The sequence below is a fragment of the Typopeltis vanoorti genome, chromosome 12, assembly GCF_054136105.1.
Source record: "Typopeltis vanoorti isolate ZY-2024b chromosome 12, IOZ_Tvanoo_1.0, whole genome shotgun sequence".
Taxonomy (NCBI): domain Eukaryota; kingdom Metazoa; phylum Arthropoda; class Arachnida; order Uropygi; family Thelyphonidae; genus Typopeltis; species Typopeltis vanoorti.
Window position 1 is genome coordinate 81,141,890 of NC_143560.1, and position 23,056 is coordinate 81,164,945.

At 34.7% G+C, this 23,056-nt stretch overlaps 1 protein-coding gene across 3 annotated transcripts in view; it reads right to left on the reverse strand.

The window, feature by feature from the left end:
* LOC150100929 (uncharacterized) overlaps positions 1-18,297 on the reverse strand; it is a 169,725-nt gene extending 151,428 nt beyond the window's left edge. For all 3 annotated transcript variants that reach the window (XM_090402225.1, XM_090402223.1, XM_090402224.1), the window contains exon 1: positions 17,890-18,297. The gene's annotated coding sequence lies outside the window, so the exon portion shown is untranslated. The remainder of the gene's footprint in view (positions 1-17,889) is intronic.
* Positions 18,298-23,056: the final 4,759 nt, after the last annotated feature.

Sequence of the window (23,056 nt, forward strand, 5' to 3'; positions counted from 1 at the left end):
TACCCAATTACAGAAAGTGGTAGGTAGACTGTAGGAAGGCAGTTTGCTTAGAAGGCCTTGGTGCCAAACATACTAGAAAGCCCAAGAAATGTCATGAGCGACAATACATTTCTCTGAACCTTTCTGTGGCACATGTCCAGAATGGTGGGTGATATATGCTAAGAGGTCAGCTGGATTTAGATTGGCAGAATCCATATTGCTGGTTAAGGTTAACTGGTAGGCCTGCAGGTAGTGGAGGAGAAGCTGGCTGTTGATAACATTCTTCATATTTTAAAGAAGACTGAAGTGATGTCATTTGGTCAATATTGTGATGGCAGACTTGCTTCCATACATTAGAGTAAATACCAGCTGAGTATAGAAGAGACAATAAAGGACAGGGCGTTAGCCCCGGTTTTTTTCAGTGTCCAAGTTGTTTAGTATTCTTTTGGTGTCTTTTTTTTTATTGCTGAAAAATCATGGGAAACATATGGTGTTCAGTATCTGTTGTTATAAGTGGCAATTTACTTTGGTCAAAGATATGATAGTGGAGAAAAAGAGAAGCCAGGAGGTCATCTTTATGATTTAAGTGCAATAACAGTGGTACCACCTGTATGAGAGGGGGGGGGTGAAAGTGGAAGTGAGGAAAAGTTGTGTCTAATGGCTTTTGCAAGAAAGGTGTGGCTTCCATTTGGACAGAAGACAAGTTTTCTGCAATTTGTCTTTATTAAGGTGAATTTGCTGATGGTAGTTTTACATTCTTTGCATGTATCAGCATAGCCTTTTTTCTTCTTCGACTGCTTTGTTCTTCAATCTTCTGTTGAATTAGGGCTTGAAAAGTGGATGAGAATTTTGGGAAGAATGGGGAATGAATGTCTTCATGCCTGGTGAGGACAATTTCTGGACTATACTCAGAGCAAACAGTTAGGTCAGAAGAGTGGAAACAATAGTTCAGATCATGGAAAGGAAGAGCAGAGTTTTGATTTTTCCACTTAGTACCTTTGTAGGGCCAAAGAAAAAAGTTGAGGAAGGTTGAAGGAAGGACATTCTGTGTGAGAGTAACTTGCACAAGATTGTGATCTGAGTTACCAAGATGTTAGTTACAAGATACTATATGATAGTTAAAAAAAAAAGATCAAGAATATTGGGACTGTGGTATCAGGAATTTGAATGGGCAGATACAGCAAAAACTTCTACTATTATGTCCAGCTTTGTCTATGGTTTAGAAAGTGGAGAGCTAGATGGAGCTGTGGGCAATAAGGTCACCTTAGAAGATGACTTCGGTATTTGGAGTCAGCCTCAGAAGACCAAGCTTCACAGAAATAGGAAATATGACAGACAATGTCATATCACACAAAGGAATGGGCATTACCCTTGTAGCAAAACAAATTAAATGTGCAATATGGACAGGGAAAGTGGAATGTGGTTGATATAGCTGCAATTTGGATTTTTGTCAAAAGTCTGAATGTCGGAAGTGATGATGTTTATGCCACAGACGTTAGTAAAATGTGAATTTTTTTTATATACTTTTTTATATTATTTGGTTTGGCATTTTTGTTAAGATAGATTTCTAAGGAGATTTATATCTCCCTAGAAACTATGAGAGGGGCTATGGTTATTTATTTATTTATCTGGCAGGTACAAGTGCATCAACTGTGAATGAATTTCAAAATTTAAAGAGGAGCATAATAAAGAATTCATGGTGACTTTCCATGATGAGTCCTTGAACTTCATGAAGACACTTGTACAATAATAATAACAACAACAATAATAATAGATATCCAGTGTTCATTAACCTCTAAATCTCTCAATTATAATCCCCCACACACATATGCACACTTTGGACCAAGAATTTTTATGACAAAAAAAAAGTCTTATGTGAGAAACTGCTATATGAGTCAAATTGAACATTATTTGTAAGTTAACAAACATATTCTCAGAGTGGCTGGCCTAAGCAATAGATTGTAACATTAAAAGATGACAGTAATAAATTGAAGGGTATCTGATGGAATATGGTAGCTTCTGAAGCTGGCTGATGAAACCTGGAGTACTGAGAAGTAATGTAGGCATAACAATAAGAGTGCAAAAATAAAAATGATGGAGAAAGGAGGAGGAATGGTGCTATGGTCATATTAAAGATATTGCCAGATGCTGGGATAAATTGAAGGGATTGTGCCATGTATGATTCTTGATTGTAGTTAATAAGAAAAGAGAGAGGAGATGGAGCACTTAAAGGAAAAGGAGGTATTGTTGCACTTTTTTTTCTTTTGAAATGGGATTACAGTGGATATCACTGGCATGAAACATCTATTTATAGACTGATTATATTTTTAGGTGCATTTTGTGCAATGCACAACTACCTTGTCTACTGATATACAAATTCTTTTGGCCTCTGTCTGCACAGACTTACTGAAATCAATAGTTCAAACTCTTTACAAAAATTTGTCAAACCACCATTCCAATTTTTGTGTTACTGGGATGTGTCGAAATTATATATAGCAAATAACTCTGCTCTGAATGGCTGAAATTTAATAAAATTTGAGACTGATGATGCAAACAAGTTGATTGTCCAAGAAGTTCAATTTTGATTCTGATCAGGTCATTTCACTCGCAAAATTATTTGAACTGATATTAATAAATTAACAATGCTGTCTAAAATTTAATGAAATTTGATATATTTTTGATATCTATTGGAATGTTGCATCAATTTTGATTTTAGACCATTGGTAGTGACAAAATTAGACAAAAAATTATATGCCTAGAGTATAAAAGCCAAAAATAGGTTGACATTTCACAAACCCACTATATTTTTGTCATTCCTGTCAGATTTTTACAAAAGCATCACCAATCAATAAAGCTATATTCATATTCAAATATCAAAATTCAAATAACGCAAATCTGTTACAGACATCATTTTTTTTTCCAGCTAATGCCTTTTTATTCACGTATATACAGGGAGTAGGCAAGGCCATTTTTAGCCCTATATAACTTTTTGGAGACTAAGTGGGCAGTTCAATCTCCACTGGTATCCAATCAGAGCTAGCTGGCCCAAGGCTATCACTAATTAAGCGGCACGCAGTGAAGAGAGACTGCTCTACAGGTGCCGCCATCTGTGGTCCCTAACCCTAACACTCGTATTTAATGTCTGAAATAATGTGGGTTCTACGGTCAATTTACTTGAGTTTCCGGGACAGAAAACCCGCTTGCTTGTGCCAGAGATCGACTAACTCGGGAACCGGTTGAAAAAAGGCTTAGAAAAATTTCCTCTAGCATCAAACAATTTATCAAATAAAACAGATTAGCCTAGCATGATTTTATTTGGTAATAGCACACTCCTTCATAAGAAATTTTCTTATTTTCACCGTTTACACAAGCAAATAAAAGTTTGTTTATTCACACTTAGATAAAGGACAAAAGCATAAATGCTTGTCAAAAAACTTGCCACAACTACTTCTCATCCACAGTATTATAATAATATGGTGTTATGTCATTTTTCTACCTGTATACAGAAATACAACTGCAGCTACTGATTTAGTCCTCAGTATCTTCATGGATCTAGTTTCCATTCATGAGATTTTAATAAAAGTGAAAATGAAGTCTGGGTAGTGACTCTTCCCATAATGCATGGCTATATATATATATGTGTGTCAGAAAGGATATACAGGGTGTTCGGGATAAATTTGACAGTTTCGTAAGGAAAAAGAAAATCTTCTTTGTATCTATTAAATTTAATGAATTGACAAAAAAACATTACAGGCAGAGTTAATTACAATACTATCAACAAGATTTACTCAAAATAACCACCATTAGCATCGATCACAGCTTCAATTCTGCTTCGGAACCTCGAACAAGCTGATGCTACAGTCTCCCTGGGAAGGGCCGCAAAAACTGTTTTAATTTTATCCATTAACTGGGCTTTTGTATTACTGGAAGTGCGATTGGTGTCTTTTTCAACTGCGCCCCATACAAAATAATCCATGGGGTTAAGGTCTGGGGAGTTTGGAGGCCAAACATTTGGACTGGTGAAGTCGTAGAAATTTTCAGACAACCATTTTTGACTTTTCCCAGAGGTGTGGCAAGGGGCCGAATCCTGCTGCCATACATACGGCCTACCATTGGCTACCCTTGTTATCCAGGGCTTGACTACAGTTAGCAACTCCACGAACAAAGCCCAAATTCCAATGCCAGGGTTCTTCAACACCTGTTCCTGCAGATTTGCGAGGAATTCTGCTGTACGAACGCAATCAGATCGTCTGCTAGGGATCTTTCTTCTTGCTACATCCTCGTAGTCACCATTGCAAGTCTCTAGTTCATGCCTGATTGTTTTTACTGTATTCAGGGAGCATTGGGCAGCAGTCGTAATATCCTTATTTTGATGGCGGGCACGAATCATCATGATACAAGTTATTCTCTTCCATGATTCAGGTGGGTTCCAGCTATCCATCCTTTCTGACATCTTGTATATGAATGAAGAAGGGTCCAAACTATTAAATGAAGAGAAGTGTGTGTTAATACATGTAACTTACGGAAAAATATAATTAATTATAAATATGTCAAATTTATCCCGAACACCCTGTATTGTGCATTATGATATAAAGTCAACTGCTTCAACACACACACACACACACACACACACACACACACACACACACACACAAATAGCCTATTTATGAAGATTCCTCATTTGCTCACACTTGGATAAGGTAGGAAAACCAAAAATATTTCTTGTTAACTATAATTTACTTTTCTGACTATAATGGTACACTAGTCATTTTGATTGTCAAACCAGTCCCTGTTTCATGAAAGCAATTCCCGTTTTATTGCAATTCCTTTGATATGATGGAATTTGAGAAAATATGGTACCAATCATCAGTATTATCAAAAAGAATTATAAAAATGGAGGAAAACTAACATAAAAACTTTATTAATATAGAATTTTCACCTAAGTATAGACAAATAGCCACATAGGCATCATCAGTTGAGAATCACAGAATGGTAATTAAACAATGAAAGACAGTTCTAAAAAGCACCACCTGAGTAGCTAATACAAGCTAACTAAATAAGGTCAATAATTTTCTAACTTAAAAAAAAAAAAAAATTATATTAATATACACATAAACAAAAAAGTTAGGAAAGATTAGGAAAGTAAATCTACCACAAATTGAAATAGGTGTAGACTATCAGATCTCTTTAAGTTAGGACAATGAAGCAAATTTTCAAAACCTTCTTTATAAAGATGTTCTATGAGGAAACAACTATTATGAAGGGCTCTTGACTTGTTCCAATAAACTCTGTTCCGTGTCAATAGCATGCTCTGCAAGTCCAGACAGTTCAGGCTCATGTTATTTAACACAAGACTTGTTCTTCTACACCACAGATGGCATACCTATGGCATGTGTGCCAGAGGTGGCACATCTGAGAATTTTGCTGGCACGTCAATGACTTACAGGTGATATCCTTTTATATGCTTATAAATTATCCAACTTTTTTTAAAATTATTACAATACGTACAAATTAAATTTTGTTTTACACTAGAGAGTAGCTATGAAGATGTGCATATGATTGGTGCGGTATTAACAAAAGATCACTCGACCAAAGACATAGGCAACCGACAAGTGTTGAGTTGAAATGCTAATTCTCTTCAACTGAATCCCATAAAATCTGAAATTGTCATAACAACATTCACTATATATTTCCTAGTTTTAACAAATTCATGACGGGGTGTCGTTTATCGTTCCTACGGAACTTCTCATTACCGGCAGACTCAACTCACAAAAATTTAAACCCTTGGTTAAATTTTATTCCTGCTTGTTTGGGTTGAGCTGGCAGGCGAACTCACACATGCATTATATGTATATAGAGTGACCATCTTTGTTTGGAGAAAATAAAGGACAAATCAGAAATTCTTTCATAATAAAAAAAAAAAAAAATAGGTTGCGTTTATTTGTTTCATCATCATCATCATCATCATCAAATTCCTGCCATGTACCCTCAAGGGGTACATGGCAGGAATTTATTTGTTTCACTAAACTAAAAAGCTTTATAACGTTTATTGTAAAATATAAGCATATACATAGCATTTTAAACAATCATATTATTACTTAAAAAAATTTAATTTGGTTACTTTATGCAAGAAGGAAATTTTTTTAATAAATCAGGTTTGTGTTTTAAAAATTCATAAAACTGTATTCAATTCATGTCAAAGTTTCATTTGGTATAAATGCATGCTTTCAATGTTTCGATTTTTAATGGTTTTTTTTTCATTGGTCCACATATTTTCCACTAATAAAAGTACTTGTTCAGTGGGGGAAAAAAACACTTTCCTCGATCTTCGCCAGCAGGGGGATTTCTCGTAGTAGGACCCATTCAATTGGGTCCTACTACTAAATAATCAATGCAGGTTTGGTAAAATTTATGAATTGCATCTTTAAATATGTTGGCATTAATATTCAATTTACTATTTCAATTCACAAAATAAAGGACAAAATGGCCATTTTAGAAAAAATAAATAAATCTAAAGGACAGAGTAGTGAAATAAAGGACTGCCCTCTTAAATAAAGGAACGTATGGTCACCGTAATTATATGACATGATTCAATTTGTGGTAGAATTTTATTTGAAGTTAGTCTTTGTGATCTGTTATAATGACATCGAGAATTTCAAATGCAATAAAACAAACGCTTATTTTATGTAACTGAAAAATTGTGCAATAGTTTTTAGATAAATACTGTGTTTCCCGTCCAACATATGGTTGCACTGAAACACAGTTGTTGACTTGAGTCTGTACAGCATGGTTTCTGTGGGAGGGGACAATAATAGTGCAATTAGAGACAGCTCGAATGAAAATGGCACTAACTAATGAATCACACTATTTGTTGAGAAATATATTACACAGACTGAAAAAACCTCTGTACCTTATTCAGGGATACAATAAAACTACACTTGTTTTTCTGGCATCAGCAGTATAATTGCTTTGGGAAGGGCGTGTTTTTAACCGAGGGGGGAGAGAGTTACTATCGCCTCGGCGTGAACATTTTTCGTGTGCAAGGTAATATGCAAAACTTTTTGATGTCTTTTTTCGTAAAGTAAAATCAGGGGTGCAAGTTATATTCGAGTAAATACGGTAAGCATTTCGCCAACAAGTTGACATCCTTCTGCTGCTTTTCTTGCCCAGCTGATTTCTAGTTACAATGCATAAATATTTTTCTCACTACTGTTTTTTTTTTTCAAACCAACATTAAAATGAATTTAATAATACGATAATCAATTTTACACTGAATAATATTATAAATAAAATAAAATATTATTTATAAAATATTATACATTATTATAAATTAATTAATAGATTTTCTATTCATTTTTCCCCTACTAAAAACTGTCCAGCATGTCAGCAACTCAATTTGTAAACTTTTGGCATGCGCACATAAAAAGGTTCGCCACCACTTATCTAGACAAATAAAAGCAAATCTTCCAGTTTGTCCAAAATAAGATAACTCACAAGAGTAAAGAATCTGGTACATGCCTGGAAAACTGAGAGGTAAAAGCTTGTCTTTGGAGAAACGAGAAAGGTGGAGATTTTTCTGATGGGGCACAACTCAACAAAAATATTCAGTGGTTTTAAAACTTTCGCTATGCATTCACAGTTTCAGTTTTCACCTATTAATTTTACAGGCATCTACTAGATTCTTTGGCTCTTGTGGGTTATCTTATTTTGGATAAACCAGAAGATCTGCTTTCATTCATCTAGAAGAACAAGTCTTATATTAAATATCATGAGTCTGAACAGCATGGACTTATAGAGCATAGTACTCACACTAAACAAAGTTTATTGGAACAAGATAAGAGTCCTTCATAAGCCATTTCCTCATAGAACATCTTTATAAAAGCAAGTCGTGAAACTTTACTTCACTGTCCTAACTTAAACAGATCTGACGGTCAAAATCTATCCCAATTTGTGGGAGACAGTACTCTTTGAATCTAGTAATCTTTCCAAATTTTATTTGGTTTAAGCATATATTTATATAATTTTTTTTAATAAGGAAATTATTGACCTTATTTAGTTATCTTACATTAGCTACTCAGATGGCACTTTTTAGAATTGTCTGTTATTGTTTAATTGTATTCTGTGATCTTGTACTGATGATGCCTATGATACTTAGGCGAAAATTCTACAGTAATAAAATTTTCATGCAAGCTTTCCTGATTTTAGAATTCTTTTGATTTCTAGTATTAAAATCTGTCATTTTATCTGGACCACTTTAATGTCAAAATTAGGTAAAACAATTACGACCACAGTATATATATATGACAAAAATGGCAGGTTCAGATGCTGTGATAAATGAATGGTGTTAGTGTACAAGAATGTTATTGAAAGGATTTTTTTAAAAAAAAAATAACTCTGCAATCCTTCGTAATAATTTCCTTGTTGATTGCTAAGATTCTATTGAAGATCTAGGACCTGGGAATATATATTTACCAATTATTATTAAGACTGTTTTATACTTTGTGAATACGTTCTGTTTCAATAATGGATGTGGATAATTTCATGGTGTGCTTCAGTTTGGTAAATGTGTTTTGTTTGCTTAGCAGTAGATGAGAACGGGAAAGATTTGATAAATCATCAATGCTGGAAAATGTAAGAGATTCTTATTCAAAGTGGATGTAATTTGTTAGCAAGTTACTACTTTACGTTCTGGCTTCATTCTATTATTTTCCATATAGATTCATTTCTGTTATATTTGTCATCTCTAGTATGTAGCACCTATCTTGAATGGTTAGCTGATTATTATTGCTTACAGTCTTAGTTTCAATGAAGATAGTGAGTGATCTTGTCCTAAACAGCTGATTTTTAATTATCAATCTTTTGTTGTACATATATATTTCTATAGTAAAACTAATGGAGAAACTTTATTTTGGGAGGCTTTGTCAGTTTCCCCTAACAATGAATTCTCCTCCCTTATTATATTTGATTTCTGTGTATTTAAACTCTTACACTGACCCTCAATGATCTTATAACTTAATGGGCATCATAATTTCTAAAATATAAACCTAATAAATCTTACAATTGAAAGCCTGAAGTGGTTTGGAAAAAAAAAAAAGTTCCATGTTCGCTTCTTAAAGCATAGTTTCAAAAATGTGAGGGAAAAAAAAAAAAAAGTGAAAATATGAAATTAAACAACAAAAAATATATAATTTCACACACACACACACACACACACACACACACACACAGGAAATTTAACCGACCAAATTGTATTCTTATTCTCTTAAACCACAATGTGAATTTCATGCTGGCTGGGGTGTCGTCCAGTCAAACAAGGCCCCAGTTGTTTCTGCCAGCGAAAAGACAGCTAGGAACAAATCCTGAAACACATTCCAACTCAAAATCACCAGAGTTCAAGATCAGTACTATCAACACAAGAAGCTTGAATGGCAAAGACTTAGATAAGTACCAGATCAACATAATAGGGGAAATCAAAATAAAAAAGACAAACTGGTGAGATCTTTCTAAGCAATAAATACAAAATGTTATATTCAGACAATAACATTCAAGGAAAAGGAGTAGCCATAGTATTCAACATAAATCTTCTTGGAATGGCAGGCAATATCAAGTAGAGTGATGTTGGCAAATATCAGAATGAGGAACTGGTAATAATGGGGATCTAAGTAGCAGAGAAGGAAATGATTGGCAGACATGCAAATATATTTTGGGAAAATTTGGAGAAATGAGCAAAGCTAATAATAATGGCAAATAGCTGTTGGAGTTCTACCCAGGACATGGACTGGTTATTACTAACACAATGTTTCAACATAAAAATGTGGATAAATTCACATGGAAAGAAGAGACAAGGAACTCATGGACTGTATTATTTTTGATAGTGACGTTTTCTCACCGGTGCAGAAAACTAGGATGTACAGAAGATTTGAAATTGGAAATTTTCACCATTTAGTGTCTTGAGCAGGATAAAATTGAATTTCATATTGAAAAGAAAAACATGTACGAAAGTTGAAAGCAAATAAAAGTTGAGCAGCTCTCAGATGTGAACCGTAGACTAAAATGCACAAACATTAAAAAAATGAAAGAGTGTGAGAAGAGGAACCAAACCTTGGAGATTCACTGGCAAATCCTGAAGAAAATACTGACTGATTCAGCCAGAGATCTATGTGGTGAGGATGTCTGCAAGGATAGAAAAATCAGAACTCCGTAATGTTAAACAGGCAATGAAGGAAAAGAAGAAAGCACATTGAAAGTTCCTCACGAATAACTCAGCTTGTGCTCTTAGAGAATACAGAGACAAACGTACGAAAGCTAAACACTGTAAAACTAGCTAAACAAAAGTCATGGGAAGAATTTGTAAGGTGGCAAGATATTCTGGATATTGTTGAAAAAACTCAGAAATGGAGGAAAGAGTACTGTAAAAGGAATTAGAGATGATAAAGGTGATATGAAAACTAGAGAAAAAGTTAACTGTGATGTATGGAGTAATAACATTGAAAAATTGCTAAATGAAACAATCAGTGACAGCAGAGTGGTAAAAAAATACTCAACAGGCATGCAATCAGGAATATCTATACTGTAAGTAGGAAAAGTCTTCAAAAGCCTGAAATGTGGAAAGGCAATGGGAGTAGATGATATTCAACTAGAAATGCTCAAGTATCGAGATATAAAAGTCTTGTACTGGCTGCACTGCATAGTTCAGAAGGCCTGAACAGAGGTACGAATTCCAGATGATTTCAGTAGAGCCCTCATAGTATCCATACATAAAAAAAGGGAAATAAAACTGAATGTGAGAATTATAGAGGTATTTCCCTACTGAGTGTTCCTTGTAAGATTTATGCAAGCATACTTGAGAAACAGTTGAGAAGTTTGGTGAAGAACAAGCTGGATTCATGCCAAATTGAGGCCATCAATATCAGATTTTCACTTTATGACAAATAATTGAGAAATTGTGAGAATATAACAAAGATCTGTATTTAAGTTTTGCCGCAGTCCAGAAAATAGTTCAGGTGTAAACTTGTTTGCTTAGATAAAAGATTAAACCAAGTATATAATTTCTTGGTATCTTTAATTTATAGTGTAACCAAGTGGAAAAACTTTAAATAACTTTCTCTAATCCAGAGTATAAGGTATGACACCGTTTGGCTACTTGTATATGAAAATATGACTTTTACATTACTTCAACCTTAATATCACCTCTGGGTCTGGATCCCACTAATGAGACCTCAAAGGTCAAAACCAGTCTGGGTAGTGACCCTTTCCATAATGCATAGCATTATACATGTTTGCAAGGAGATGTGCTTTACATTATGGGATACTAAGGCAAGTGAAGTCATGAGCTTCTTTATGCGAGTTGCCCCAGTCCGGAAAATAGTTCAGACACAAACTTGTTTGCTTACGCTTAGATAATGGATTAAACCAAGTAAATTTCTTGGTATCTTTAATTTATAGGAAGATGGCTTGATGTTAAATCTGGTTTCAGACAAGAATGTACATTGTGCCCTCTGTTATTCATTATCTATATCAGTGGTTCTTAACCTGGAGTGTGTGTGCACCCCTGGGGGTGCGAGAGAAGTTTCTAAATTTGATGGAAACTACCGCCTTTGAGAAACTAGCAAATGCTACGATGACTTTTGGGACCCCTGTTCCTACCCTCTCTACCTTTGCCTCAGCGCATCGCACTTACCAGCACAATAAGAAACTGATTGATACGCGCACGTGTTCACATACCCTGAGTACGAACGTTAACGAGGTGGTGTGATGCAGAAACGAATACTAATTTTCTTTAATTTACCAACATTAGTCAGTAACTAAAGCCCATACCAGATACGATCAATTGATTACATAAAGGTTTTCTGCAAATTTTGAAAAATTATAATCATTATTTTATTGATTGTAGTAAACCTCGTTATGTCGGAAAAACGCCAATGGAAAGACTTGTACAACAGCAAAAGATGGTACACAATGCATTTTATGTTGCAAAATATTTTCAAACTCCAATCTTAAACCGTCAAAGTTGTTAGAGCATTTCAACAATCAGCATGGTGGTGAATCTGCAGGACATACTTTTAACATTTTGAAGTATAAGAAGGCACGATTTGATACCAGCGGTACTATCACAAAATATGACGTTGCAGCAGTTCAAAAGCCCCTGTTACAAGCTTCTTATCAAGTGGCATATCTGTGTGCTAAGAAAAGAAAAGGTCATACAATAGCTGAGGAATTGGTAAAACCATGTGCAGTTGAAATTGCAAAATTGTATTGGGTTCTGAAGCACAAAGGAAAATTTAGCAGATTCCGCTATCGAACGATGTGATTCGATTGCGCATTCAAGATCTCAGTGTTGATATTTTACTGCAGTAGTAGTAGAAGATATCAAAGCCAGTCCTCTAAAAGTGAGTATTCAACTGATGTTGATAATTGCAGTCAGTTGTTGGTATTTGTGCAGTACATTAAGGAAAAAGAAATGTTGGAAGAATTTTTATTTTGTGAGCCACTAGAATTGACAAAAGGAATTGATGTTTTTAATCATATTAAAAACTTTTTTTTGAAACATCAAATACCCATGAATGCGACAGGCTCAATTTGCACTGATGGCGCCCCTGCAATGTTGGGCAAAAATTCTGGATTTTTTTTTATAGATCAAGACAGAAATACCGCAAGTTACAATAACGCATTGCATGTTGCACCGTCATGCACTTGCATCGAAAGCTTTGCCAGAGAATTTAAAACAACACTTAACCGCTGCAGTAAATGTAGTAAAGTATATCCGAGGACGAGCGCTTAATCATCGTATCTTTCGTGCTTTATGCGAAGAAATCAGTGCTGTTCATACTGTGCTTCTTTACCAACTGAAGTATGGTGGCTCTCCAAGGGCCGCATGCTATGCAGGGTTTTTTGAATTGCACGAGGAAATTATACAGTTTCTTACTAACCAAAATTGTGATTTAGTTAAAGCATTTGAAAAAAGAGAAGCAATACTTCGACTGGCCTACTTAGCAGATATATTTAGCCACCTGAATGAATTAAACACGTCAATGCAAGGATTTGGTAAGAACATAATAATAGCTAGTGAAAAATTATCTTCATTTATTGAAAAACTAAAAATTTGGAAACATCGAGTTGAAAATGGGAATTTTGCAAACTTTCCTTTGCTTGATTCAATCATTCTGGAAAATGAGAAAATAATAATTATACATGAAATTGCAATACACCTCCAACAATTGAGTGAATCATCATTTCATGGATACTTTACCACGGGAAATATTAGCAAAGTTCAGAGATGGATACTGGAACCATTTCTATTTCACCCGAATTCGATGGACAGCTATTTAATAAAAGAGGATCTTATTGAAATACAAGAGCCAATGTACGTATTCAAATGGAATTAGAACAATTCTGGTGTATACAGTTAGAACCTTATCCACACCTGGCAAAAGCAGCATTGCAGACACTTTTACCATCTGCCACCACCTACCTGTGTGAAATGGAATTTTCATCACTTTTGCACATAAAAACAAAAGCCAGAAATCCCTAAAATGCAAGTGATGACTTACGTGTGGCTCATTCAAAAAAGGAGCCTCGCTTCAAAAGTATTATTATGAATAAACAACAACATAGCCATTAAAAATTGAGATATTGTTTTGTATGTATATGTAAATGTATGTGTTTATTTTTCAATAAATAAATTATCTTGCAATAGATGTAATTTCCTAAATAAAGAAATAGAAACTCATTTTTCAAGGGGTGCAAGAACTTATTTTTAGATTCAAGGGAGTGCCGATCACTAAAAAGGTTAAGACCCACTGATCTATATGGATAACATTATGAAGGAAAGCAGTATTAAACCTGATTCAAAAGTGGAGTTGTTAATCTCAGCTCTTTACTTTATAACAGATGACATTATACTTTAATAAATCCAGTACAAGTCTGCAAGATTCCCTGACTAAATTTAATAATTGTTGTAATAAATTTGGTATGAAACTAGTTCAAGAAACATCAACAACATCATGAATGGAGAACTATATAACAAGTAAAACATTTCAGCTACTTAGGCACGATTTTTTAGTGAAGACAGTAAATTAAATATGGAAACAGACAATAGAATCAACAAAGTTGGTATGGTAGGAAGTTATTTGAATAAATTTATATGGAATAAGAGAGAAATTAGCCAAAACACTAAATTAGCTATATACAAGAAAGTGTTCAAACCAATTTTAACTTATGGATCTGAGAGCTGGGTCAGAAGTAAAACACTTGACCAAAGACTACAGACCACAGATATGAGTCCTGAAAAAGATCAGGGGCATGAACAGATGGCATCAATAGCAATATCCTATTAAAAATGAGGATATTAAGAAAGAACTTGACATTGTCAGCATCCAGGAACGTGTTAGCAGAGCTAATCTCGGGTGGTATGGTCATTTAAACAGAATGAGAGAGAAAAGATTAGCAAAACAAGCGTTCTTTGCCAGGAAACACGACCCAGAAGAAAACCAAGATATAGGTGGACTGAAACAGTAAAAAGTGCCTTAGAAGACAGAAATATAAGATCTGATAATGTTGGAGTCTTGACAGATAACAGATTGATTGAGGAAAATTGTTGATAGGAAGTTACTAATGATATAAATTTTTCATGTAATACTATCATGTACACCCCCTTGAGGGGTACATGTTAGGAATTTGATGACGATCCTTTACTCAAGCATATGAAACAAAGTCTGCATGTGAAGTATCTTCATATTCTAGTCCATTTGTACACAGAGGTTGTTGGCTACACATCAAACTGCTTCAATATCTCATGATAGTCTGAAATATATACCACTCTATACACATCTGAAAAGAAAGGATACTATGTATTCTGTGATATTGAGGCAAATTTGAGATGAAGTCCATAACCTCTATATATAAGTTGTCTTTGTGAAAATACTTTAGGTGCTAAGTGTTTGCTCATACTTGAGCAAAGAGTATTTCTTATCAAGTATAATTAAAAATATTAGAATCCTTAATGACCCTTCTGAGAAGGCTATCAGGCAAACTTGGGTCTTATTAAATCATAAACTGTAAATGAAATATAAAAAAAATAAGATGGCTGAGAGTTTATCATAGTAACTGAGACAATTAGTTTTTTTACAAATTTTTGGGAGTTTAAGACAACCATATTTGTTAGGTTTGAAGTTTGTTTCAGAACTGAAGTAGGCTCTAAAGAGTTTTCCGATGTATATTACACCTCTGTATAACAGGAGGTTTTCACTCCCCCTCACCTAGTGAATCATATGAAGACAATGTCAAGACATGGGATGCAACAATGGAGAGGTCATAATAGTGATGAATGCATTTCTTGTGCATTCTAAGTCTAATGCCAGCAGAAGACTTAAACCTTGGATGATCAGAGGGTAAGATAGGATCAGGACTTTCAGGAGTGGCTACAGTTTCAAAAAACTCTCAAAATTACACTTTTGACATATGCAATCTTCTGTCCTCGCACTGATAATGATATGGACTACATGAAGCTAACTTTCTAAATCAAAACAAGCCTTCCAAAATTTATCCTAATGAATGTGATGTTCTAAAAGGACTATGTACAAAAAATGTACACGTGAAAGCTTATAAATAAAATGCTCATACTACTATAATCCTCAAGCAAAAAGACTACATAAGAAAATGTCATTTTCTAAAAGGCATTGGTCCACATCCTACATCAACTAATATTCAGATCTTACTTAAAGAAAAAATGCCTTAAATTACTGGATGTCTATTCCTGGTCTTCTGAAACTGTGGAGAGGGCCCTTAAATCTCAAACTTCAGATGCCCAACCCATCACATCCATTAACTCAAAAGAGTGGGATTAATGGTTCCACCTACAAATTAACAGCCAATGCTTTCCCAAATTACTGACCTTATCTATTCCCATATTATTAAAACAGCAAATTAAAGGCCTCACACCTAAATCAAAAGTAATGTGTGATCAGTTCACATGGCTTCATTATTTGCAATGTACCCAGAGTATAGTAATGTCATCAGATTTGTCTAGCCACATGATCCAAATGCATTAGAAACATTTTTAATAAATTTAATGGCCCACCTCCCAGGATCCAATTTACAACTAAAAAGAGAACAGTCTACTCTTCCTTGACACTTTAATCGCAAGCATGTTCAGAAGATCCTTCTAAACATGCTTGGAGTGTATCATTGTGGCTGAAACTTAGACTTAGTCTTCCAAATTTTTTGGGGTCTAAGACAACCATATGTTTATATGGTCTAACTATTTAGTTAGGCCCTACAATCTTGAAGATCATAGGTTTTATTCTTTAATCTGGAACAACTAACAAAAGATGTTGGCATCTGATTTATCAAATATGCTACTTTTTGTAATCCAACCTACATACATCCACTAACTAAAAACAAGCATTTGTGTAGCATATTAAAGTCTCCAAGAGTATCGGGTTTCATCTGCTGGTGCATTTACTTTGACATCACTTCTGAAAGCTATATATATATATATAGCTATATCTATGTTTGTATATATACATACACACACGTCACATGCAAGGCCAACAACTGCCTTTTTCTTTTATTCATTTAATCTTTGGGAAGCAAAGAAATCAATGTTTCTAAAATCAAGGATTCTAAAATTGGAAATAATTAAAAGATGAGCAATAGTTGATGTAATGGGACAATTAACTTTCCAAATAATTAATATAAACGTATCATACATTACAAGTCTACTAACATTTTGTAAACTCAATCGTTACGTTCATTTACCCAAAAAACAGACATCTCTTAGAAGTAACCAAGTATAAAAAAGCAGTGTCCCACCATTTAAAAATAAAATTTTTCGTAGTTATACATACAGAAAAATTAAGTTGGTAGTAATAAAAAGCTCTCCAATAAAATGAACAATGGTCCATCTGTTTTCATTTTTGATATATTTTATTAAACAACGATCGTTTTTGGTGTAAAAAAGATTGTCCTATTTCTTGGAACGACCCTGAAAAAAAAATTATTCCGGGGTCGACAACTATGACTGCCGCATACACATTGCATGCTAATATTAATACCGATACACTGCGCATTAAATATCCTATTATGAAAGGCTGTAACCGTCACTTAAGGAAGTTACGTATTCTTCTACTCCTGCACAGAGCCATAACACGAACGAACATGCGCACATATATTCATTGCAATGGAAAGTTCTGTGATGTCGTAATACAACGAAGAGAAGTTGGCTCGAGAAGGGTATGGCGGATGGAGGCCATTTTCACTGGCCTCGGAAGAACGCACTACAACAAGGTAGTACTACAAGAGGCCTACTACCCAAAGATAAGGCTACACAAACATAAAATAACCACTTTTTTGCTCTCTTGAATTAGAACACTTAAAGGTAAAGAACAAGATACAGCCCTGGTGATAATTTAGCGAACCACGAGAAGTTCTAAGCGCCATCTGCATTAATTATTAGCGCCATCTGGCCTAGTAACAAGGTTCTACACTCGCCATGTTGCTTTGTTTCCGTGTAAGGAAGGAGTTAGCGTTCCAAACAAAGCCATTAGTAATGACGCGGGAAAAAGCCACTGAAGGGAAGAAGTGATGTAGAAGGCTATATAAGAGAATGTATGTAACTCTTCATAGTATTTTGGTAGGGATTATTTCAATTTTCCTAAAGGCCAAATGTTGTAACAAAAATGTTTTAAGAGTACTCACTTCTTCAGCTGAAAAATTTCACAAAAATAGCACGGCGGCGCTGCAAGTCTGAATCACAACTAGCAGCCAACAAGCAGAAGTAGAGATCAAAGAGAACACTTAATTCTTTAACAAATATGCGCACAAAAGGTATTAAATTATCAAGATGTATTTGGTACCACGAACTTAATATAAATTCAAAACTTTATATTTGTCAAATTGTATGAATCTTACCTGACTTTAACAAACTTTAACGCGTGAGGGCGTTAAAAACATCCATGATGGTGGCCACAGTTGAAATATTCACGCGCATGTCTCCGACGTCATCCCAGTGGATTGTGGGAAATCAGAGCGGCTTGTTCGAAAACGAGATCGTACGAAGCATATGTACCACGTGATGCGTGAATAGAAAGTATTTGCATTTAGACAAAACTATTTAGCCGAACATTTTTGTAGGGTTTTGGAATAACATCATCGTTACATGAAATTGCGACGTTAGCTGTAGGTGTTAGATTATTTCGTAAACATTAAGAAAAGCTCCAGACTACCAACCATACGTATGCATATATGGACTTGTGTTCAACTTTAATTGAAAAAAAAAACATTTTATTTCCCAGTAAAGAAGTGTTCAGCAGGACTTGGCTGATAATGAATGTATAAGCACATTTAATTACATTAATCATGAAGAGAATTAACCTACCAATCTCTTTGTAGAAATAGTAAAGCCATTCAGAATCAAAAATTGAATATATTATCATTATAACATGACGTGACACCTCCATGGTGTCTCGAGACTCATCGCGTGAAGTCAACGCTATGCTGTTTGCACCATACCTTTTACCCCATGTTACAAGGTATTTTTGTTTGTTAATTGCGTGTGTACTCCTAGCCAGTACGTATTATTGTTTTGTGACAGAAAAACAAAAACAAACAAAAAAAAACATGTTTCTGAAAGGGGAGAACTTTGCTACTGCAAAGATGGAGAATGGCTCACTATCAGCTGAAAAAAAAAGTCAAAATTTCCTCTTGTCATGAAAATTGAACACATGCCTTATCCATTCAACGGGATGGTATCCAGTCGTTCTTCCAACCGTAACGGATAGCGCTTTAGTCATCCCCCTTTTCTGAATTGTAAATTGGGAGGGGAAAAAAATATATTGTTCGGTTTTGAGTGAGCCGTAAAATTAATCAAAATACAATATTACTTTTAAATGACGAAATTAACATGTCACCTATGTGTTCACTGACGGATAACTCATCTGAAACCAGTTTCATAACTCTACCGATTAGTTCCTATTCATGAATGATGTTTCTTGTAGACTAAGGTCTTTATTTTCTGGAACTGGATGAAATTGGAGAAGTCTAATTTGGAGAAATGTGGCAAATAATAATCAAGATATTACTAACATTAGATAATACCTGAAACTTCGGCAGAATTTTTTTTTAAAAATTTAGTATTTTGGATTATTTTTCATTTATTCATTAAATTTAGTTTGATTATAAAAATCAAACTAAGTGGCCTAAATCTTAAGTATGATTAATTTAGGATTTTATGGCGCAAGGAGAGCAAAGGTTATACTGCACTCTGAATTATATATATATTTTTTGTTTCCTCTCTAGGATAAAGTAATTTGTTCCTGAAAACCCAGCTATCACTGTATGAGACTGGCAGATTCATCTTCATTTGTGAAAAGCCCTTATAAAATTCTTTGCATCACAGATGGGATTTGAACCTGGGTCTTTCCAACTAGAGGTCATTATCTTCTCATTTTGAACTACTCATCTTTATGGTTTTTTTTTTTTTTTGTTTTGTTTCCCTTTAATTTAAAACAAAGGTGATTTGGTATCAAGTACATATGTGAATGGACAAAAAAAGTGAGTCTCGTTGTATTTGAATACCTTCGGACTCTTAAGAAAATATATAAGAAGGGAGGATGTTCCAGTAAACAGAAATAAAATGAAGGTACAAATACAAAGAAAAACGTGTTCTTTGAGTTGGTAGTTGATCTGCCTGTTGCACATGTCTTAACACATTTATGGAAGAGTGGGGCAATTACTGATGCTAGTCCCCATTAAAAGACTAAAAAAAATACTTTATTCTTGTTTTCTAATAAATTTCTGGAAAGAATATTTAAATATAAGATATAGGCATTCTATGCCTATTTACTAGAACACCCTCCCTTCTTACGCATTTTCTTAAGAGTCTGAAGGTATTCAAATGCAGTGAGATTCACTTTTTTTGCCCATTCACATATGTACTAGATACTGAACCATCTTTGTTTTAGATTAAAAAAAAAAAGACTTTGTATCTTCTTAGCTTTTTGAACCTTTAAAGTTCTTTGCTGAGAACCAACTTCTTCCATTCTTTTCAGTCTTGAGCTCTTCCAGTCATGTCTGGGATTCCCATCTCAGCTAAGTCTTTATGGGTATTATCATCCCAACATTGTGTCGGTCTTCCTCTAGGTCACTTTTCATCAGGCCTCATCTTTAACTCTTATTTAACCATTTTCTCCTCATCCTTCCACATGTCCAAGCCATCTCATTCTGCAAGCTCTGATTTTATCAGAAGTAGGGATATATAAAGTTCATATAATTGTTAATTATGGCTTCTCCATTCCCTGCTGTGTTATTTCTTACTGGTCCAAAGATTTTTCTGAGGGTTTTATTTTCATAAATCTGTAAAACCTTTGCATCTTGGTCTGTTATGCTCCAGGTTACTGCTCTATATAAAACAATATGTTTACTGATTGTCTTGTGTATTTCTATTTTAATTATGCTTGATAATAAATGATATAATGAATGAAAATCAGATGGCAAACGGATTATTTTCCCTTCACTATTGTTTCTGCATACTCTTAAATATTCAGTTTTATCCTGATTGATCTGTAATCCTAGTTTTTCAGCAAAAGTTTAAGTTTTCTGAATGTTATTCTAATGTCTTTAGCATTTTCTCCAACTAGGCCTATATCATGTGCATAGCCTAATGTTACTGTCATGCTTGTGTTATTTTAATAGTTTCTCGAATAAATTTTATAATTATCATCACACTCTCCATGCAGTCAGCAGACTCATTATGGGTAGTTCAACTGACATGTTTATCACAGTGCCGAAAGAGGGCATGGCAAAAGAGGCGCTTGCCACAGGCACAACTAGGTTTGGGGCACAAAACATTAAAAATAAATAAATAGATATAAAAGTCCGCTATTTTATATTGTATTTTTAAATTTCAGCAATACGTCACTTTAGACACACAAATTCTGCAACTCATTTTGATGGATTTAATAGTATTTTAACATATTGCATTTAGTAAAATTTAACTTGTTACATTTAAATTTTTCAAAATTTTTGTCATTTTTGGGTTGGGGGGGCACAAGTTAGACGCTTGCGTTGGGTTTGCGGGGGGGGGGGGAAAGTTAGACACTTGCCACAGGCGCTTCATACCTTTGTCACTGTACTGGTTTATCATACTGAATCTTAAAATCCTTAATACTCTCTGCATTAACAACATATTCCAGTAATGTGTTCCATTCACCAACAATTATTGTCCATGTAAAGAAAATCTACTCTTCATACTCCTCTTCACCACTTCCAGGGATGACCTTTTGATCTTCTCGTCTAACCTTATACTCTTTTTATAATTCCCTCCGTATCAATCCGATAAAATACTCTTATTAACTTAAACATCTCTATCATATCACCTTTTTTTCTCCTATCCACTAAATCTCTAATTTACATTCCTTTAACTTCTCTCCACAGCCAACATTCCAGTCCTGATAACTTGTCTGTGGACCTTCTCCAATGTTTCCACATCACAATGAAATCTAGGTGATCAAATCCAAGTCCAGTGTTGTCTGTCTAGTGCTTTATATAGTGGCACAACCACCCCTTATCCCTACATGTCAGTATACTTCTTATCACAGCAGAAATATGATGTGCAGTCTTTGCAGCACTTGCAATGTGCCTCAGAACCTTATGTCCACTGTCTACTATCACCCCAAGATTGTGAATCTCATCCAGTTTCTGAAGCACAACTTCACCAATAAGTATGCAGCCTTATATCTCTGCACACCAAAGTGCAGCACCTTGCATTTATTAATATTAAAACTACAACTCCACTCATTTGTTCAAGCTAAAAATCTATTCAAATCTTTCTGTAGAGTTATTTCTCTATAGGAATATTTGAATCCAAAATATTTCTGATAATTTTATCTAACTTTGCATTATCATCAAACATTCGAAGATCCCCAGTCAATCTACGTGAAATATCATTAACAATTAAATTAAACAGTGCGGCCCAAGAACATAATCCTAAAGCACATAACCATCACCTGTTACTTTCCTTTTTTGAGACACTGTTTCATCATGCACAACTTACTGACATCAGAGAGAGAGCCAATCTCTGATCCATCTAACCAATATACTATTCATTCCAATCCTCTGCAACTTGTACACCAACTTATCCAGGGGGCGAATGCTGGTCTTGAAATTCATGCTTGCTCTTGTTATTATTCAGGGAGCGGAATAATGAATTACTGACCATTTAAAACTATATATTTAAAAATTTATGTACATTTAATCATACAAATACAACATTTGTTTTACAAATGATATTCTATCTTTTTCAATTTAGCTATTTGAATACAAATTCTACCCTATGGTTCTTCTTTATGAACTGGTTAATAACATCATCATAAAAAGGTTGTAACGTAATTTTCCCAAGCAACATGCACACTTGTAAAGGCTGGCTGAAGCTCACTGGCTAGAGGTATGTTGACTGCGTATGGCCTGTGTTTAAGCAACAGAGTGAGATGACGTGAAATGGCTATGCGCGCGCATGAAATCACAATGCTGCTGCGAGGACCTGGAAGCTCCTACAACCGAGCAAGCCAAGGTAGCTTTGACTAGATGAGCAAGCATTGGCCTTTGATACACAACACAAAACTCAATTATTGCCGCGCAAGCTTAAGACATCTTCTGTCTACAAAAATAAAAGCCTAAATGGAATGCTTATAAATGCATGCATTTATTAACAAATAAATAGTACTTCTTTCTCAATTAATGAGAAAGCATGGCAAGCATGGAGAATTTGCCCCTGACCTTATCATGAAGTAACATATCACATGCTTTTGCGCAGCCCAAGAATATCACTATATATGATTCTCCCTTATCTAACACACTCATACCTTATCATAAAATGCAAGTAAATTGCTAAAACAAGACCTACCATTTACAAATGCTGACCATCATAAAGAATCCTATGTCTATCAATCCCTGTATTCTACTCCTATCCAATCTCTTCAACACCCTGACTACAACTGCAGATATACAGACTGGTCTATAATTGAAAACTTCTGTCCTAGAACCAGGTCAGGGACATAACTGTTTTGCACATTCCTTAAAA